Source organism: Mustelus asterias, chromosome 24 (genome assembly GCF_964213995.1).
Source record: "Mustelus asterias chromosome 24, sMusAst1.hap1.1, whole genome shotgun sequence".
Lineage (NCBI taxonomy): Eukaryota > Metazoa > Chordata > Chondrichthyes > Carcharhiniformes > Triakidae > Mustelus > Mustelus asterias.
In genome coordinates this window covers 5,589,671-5,594,852 of record NC_135824.1, presented here as the reverse complement: position 1 = coordinate 5,594,852, position 5,182 = coordinate 5,589,671, and the positions used below count along the sequence as shown (strand labels likewise).

Genomic DNA, 5,182 nt, shown 5'->3' with positions numbered 1-5,182 from the left:
GGAGGTTGTGAAAGAATCATAGGATCCCTACAGTGCAAAAGGAGGCCATTTGGCCCATCGAATCTGCACTGACTCTCCAACAGAGCATCTTTCCCAGGTCCTATCCCCATAACCCCACATACTTACCCGACTAATCCCCCCAACCTATACATCTTGACACACAAAGGAGGAATGTAACATGGCCAATCTACCTAACCTGCACATTGTGTGCATTGGTGGTTCAGTGGTAGAATTCTCGCCTGCCACGCCAGAGGCCCGGGTTTGATTCACGGCCAGTACAAAGTCCCTTTTTTGGGGGTGGCACGGTGGCACAGTGGTTAGCACTGCTGCCTCATAGCGCCAGGGACCCGGGTTCGATTCCGACCTCGGGTGACTGTCTGTGTGGAGTCTGCACGTTCTCCCCGTGTCTGCATGGGTTTCCTCTAGGTGCTCCGGTTTCCTCCCATACTCCGAAGATGTGCAGGTTAGGTGGATTGGCCATCCTAAATTGCCCCTTAGTGTCAGGGTATTAGCAGGGTAAATAAGTCGGGTTATGGGGACAGAGACTGGTCGGTGCAGACTTGATGGGCCAAATGGCCTCCTTCTGCACTGTACGGATTCTATGATTCTATGCTCTTTGGACTGTGGGGAAAACTGGAGTACCTGGAGGAAACCCATGCCGATATGGGGAGAATGTACAAACTCTACACAGACAATGACCCAAGTCATGTCGAAATAATTATCCATTGTCAGTGAGGGATCTTTGTCTGTTGGGGAGAGGTAAATGCTTATATAGCCTGATAGGTGCCATTCTATATCTAGCATAGGGTAAGGCAAGCCTCCATGAACTCTCACTGCTGGGATGGGGATGGAACCCATGCAGCTAGTGACATTCTGCCTCATACTCTGAGATATCCAGCCACCATTTAGAGAGCGAACTCCGGAGCACAGGACCTCAGTGGAGGCACGACCGTCAAAAAGATTAAACCCAGGGATGTACAAGAAGTCAAAATTGCATGGGCGCAAATATCCCAGAGAGTTGTAGGACTGGAGGTTACAAAGATAAGGGACGGAATTTTTCGGCCATGCTTGCCCTGAAACCGGAAAATCCCACCCTCGGTCAACGGACCTTTCCATGGTCCACCCCTCGCTCGCTCCGATTGCCACGGCGGGTGGAGCAGGAAAATTCGCCCCAAGGACTGTTGTGTTATATCGCGGTAGGTTTGATGAAGTCTCTGTAATCGTTAGCGGGTTAGCTGCAAGTCTTCATTGACTCGTCGAAGTGTTTGCAAATGTACAATAAAGGGTACAGTTTAGGAGCTGTCTCCACACTGACCCCTCGGCATGGGTCATGTGCTCTCTTACATCACTGTGTGGGCAGAACAATTCTCAGTCCCACATTAACCCTATGTGTGCCAGACTGTCCTACTACAGAGAGAAGCAAGAATATGGAGGGATTTGATAACAAGGATGAGAATTTTAACACTGAGGCTAATGTATATCAGTGGGCAGGGTGACGTCTGAACTGGACACCGGTGTTTGATATTTGTTTAATTTTGATTTTGATTTTGATTTGAACAAAGAACAAAGAACAATACAGCACAGGAACAGGCCCTTCGGCCCTCCAAGCCCGTGCCGCTCCCTGGTCCAAACTAGACCATTCTTTTGTATCCCTCCATTCCCACTCCATTCATGTGGCTATCTAGATAAGTCTTAAACGTTCCCAGTGTGTCCGCCTCCACCACCTTGCCTGGCAGCGCATTCCAGGCCCCCACCACCCTCTGTGTAAAATATGTCCTTCTGATATCTGTGTTAAACCTCCCCCCCCTTCACCTTGAACCTATGACGCCTCGGTGAACGTCACCACCGACCCGGGAAAAAGCTTCCCACCGTTCACTCTATCTATGCCTTTCATAATTTTACACACCTCTATTAAGTCTCCCCTCATCCTCCGTCTTTCCAGGGAAAACAACCCCCGTTTACCCAATCTCTCCTCATAACTAAGCCCCTCCATACCAGGCAACATCCTGGTAAACCTCCTCTGTACTCTCTCCAAAGCCTCCACGTCCTTCTGGTAGTGTGGCGACCAGAACTGGACGCAGTATTCCAAATGCGGCCGAACCAATGTTCTATACATCTGCAACATCAGACCCCAACTTTTATACTCTATGCCCCGTCCTATAAAGGCAAGCATGCCATATGCCTTCTTCACCACCTTCTCCACCTGTGACGTCACCTTCAAGGATCTGTGGACTTGCACACCCAGGTCCCTCTGCGTATCTACACCCTTTATGGTTCTGCCATTTATCGTATAGCTCCTCCCTACATTATTTCTACCAAAATGCATCACTTCGCATTTATCAGGATTGAACTCCATCTGCCATTTCTTTGCCCAAATTTCCAGCCTATCTATATCTTTCTGTAGCTTCTGACAATGCTCCTCACTATCTGCAAGTCCTGCCAGATCATTTATATAAATCACAAACAGCAGAGGTCCCAATACAGAGCCCTGCGGAACACCACTAGTCACAGGCCTCCAGCCGGAAAAGGACCCTTCCACTACCACCCTCTGTCTTCTGTAACCAAGCCAGTTCTCCACCCATCTAGCCACCTCCCCCTTTATCCCATGAGATCCAACCTTTTGCACCAGGCTACCATGAGGGATTTTGTCAAATGCTTTACTAAAGTCCATATAGACGACATCCACGGCCCTTCCCTCGTCAACCGTTCTAGTCACGTCTTAAAAAAACTCCACCAGGTTAGTGAGGCATGACCTCCCTCTCACAAAACCATGCTGACTATCGTTAATGAGTTTATTCCTTTCTAAATGCGCATACATCCTATCTCTAAGAATCTTCTCCAACAACTTCCCCACCACGGACGTCAAGCTCACCGGCCTATAATTACCCGGGTTATCCTTCCTACCCTTCTTAAATAACGGGACCACATTAGCTATTCTCCAATCCTCTGGGACCTCACCTGTGTCCAAGTGACGAGACAAAGATTTGCGTCAGAGGCCCAGCGATTTCATCTCTCGTCTCCCTGAGCAGCCTTGGATAGATTCCATCAGGCCCTGGGGATTTGTCATTCTTTATATTCTCTAACAAACCTAACACTTCCTCCCTTGTAATGGAGATTTTCTCCAACGGTTCAACACTCCCCTCCGAGACACTCCCAGTCAACACATCCCTCTCCTTTGTGAATACCAACGCAAAGTATTCATTTAGGATCTCCCCTACTTCTTTGGGCTCCAAGCATAATTCCCCACTTTTGTCCCTGAGAGGTCCAATTTTTTCCCTGGCAACCCTTTTGTTCCTAACGTATGAATAAAATGCCTTGGGATTCTCCTTAATCCTGTCTGCCAAGGACACTTTGTGACCCCTTTTTGCCCTTCTAATTCCCCATTTGAGTTCTTTCCTACTTTCTTTGTACTCCTCCAGAGCTCCCTCCGTTTTTAGCTGCCTGGACCTAACGTACGCCTCTCTTTTCTTTTTGACCAGTCCCTCAATTTCCCTGGTTATCCACGGTTCTCGAATCCTACCCTTCCTATCCTTTTTTACAGGCACATGCCTGTCCTGCAGCCCTAACAACTGTTCCTTAAAAGACTCCCACATGCCAGATGTGGATTTACCCTCAAACAGCCTCTCCCAATCAAGAGCTGCCAATTTCTGCCTAATCCCACTAAAGTTAGCCTTCCCCCAATCCAACACCTTACCCTTGGGACACCACTCATCCTTTTCCATCACTATCCTAAAGCTAACAGAATTGTGGTCACTATTTGCCACATGTTCCCCTACCGAAACTTTGAAGACCTGACCGGGCTCATTCCCCAGTACTAGGTCCAGTATAGCCCCCTCTCTAGTCGGGCTATCTACATATTGTTCCAAAGAACCCTCCTTTACGCATTTTACAAATTCCTCCCCATTCAGAGTCCCAGCTCTCAGTGATTTCCAGTCTATACCAGGGAAATTGAAGTCTCCCACGACAACAACCCTATTTTTCCTGCACCTATCCAGTCTCTCCTGACATATCCGTTCTTCCATTTCCCTTGGGCTGTTGGGGGGCCTGTAGTATACCCCCAACATAGTGACTGCACCCTTCCTGTTTCTAAGCTCCACCCAGAGTGACTCGTTACACGACCCCTCTGAATTGTCCTCCCTCTGCACCGCTGTAATATGCTCTCCAACCAGTACTGCTACTCCCCCACCTCTTTTGGCCCCTCCTCTGTCTCGTCGAAAACACTTGCACCCCGGAATATTCAGCTGCCAGTCCTGTCCCTCTTTCAACCAAATCTCTGTCACTGCAACCACATCCATATTCCTCGTGAGCATTAAGGCCCTAAGTTCGTCTGTCTTACCTGCTACGCTCCTTGCATTGAAGTATAAGCACTCCAGACCTCCAGGCCCAGTGAGGTCATCCTCCCCCAGAGTGCTCTTCTTCTTTGATTTTGATTTATTATTGTCACATGTATTAACATCCAGTGAAAAGTATTGTTTCTTGCACCCATTAAGTCTGCACCAACCCTGCAAAAGAACACTCTACCTAGGATCACTCCCCGCCTTATCCCCATAACCCCATTTTGATTTGATTTATTATTGTCACATGTATCAGCATACGGTGAAAAGTATTGTTTCTTGCGCGCTATACAGACAAAGCATACCGTTCATAGAGAAGGAAACGAGAGAGTGCAGAATGTAGTGTTACAGTCATAGCTCGGGTGTAGAGAAAGATCAACTTAATGCGAGGTAAGTCCATTCAAAAGTCTGGTGGCAGCAGGGAAGAAGCTGTTCTTGAGTCGGTCGGTACGCGACCTCAGACTTTTGTTTCTTTTTCCCGACGGAAGAAGGTGGAAGAGAGAATGTCCGGGGTGCGTGGGGTCCTTGATTATGCTGGCTGCTTTTCTGAGGCAGTGGGAAGTGTAGACAGAGTCAATGGATGGGAGGCTGGTTTGCGCGATGGATTGGGCTCCATTCATGAACTTTTGTGGTTCCTAGCGATCTTGGGCAGAGCAGGAGCCCCATACCAAGCTGTGATACAACCAGAAAGAATGCTTTCTATGGTGTCTGAGATGTGCTTAAGGGTGGGAGGTCGGTGCCTTGATTGGAGTCTTCAAACTGTAGATCGGAGAGCACAGGCCTTTTATTTCACCCCCGCAAAACATGGAGCAGGAAAACTGTCAAGAAAATATTCAATAGCAACGCGT

The 5,182-nt window shown here is 48.3% G+C and overlaps 1 non-coding gene across 1 annotated transcript; it reads left to right on the top strand.

Annotated features, from left to right (window-relative positions):
• Positions 1 to 209: 209 nt before the first annotated feature.
• trnag-gcc (transfer RNA glycine (anticodon GCC)) lies at positions 210 to 280 on the top strand. Its single transcript has one exon. It is a non-coding gene; the product is annotated as a tRNA-Gly (tRNA).
• The last annotated feature ends 4,902 nt before the right edge of the window (positions 281 to 5,182 follow it).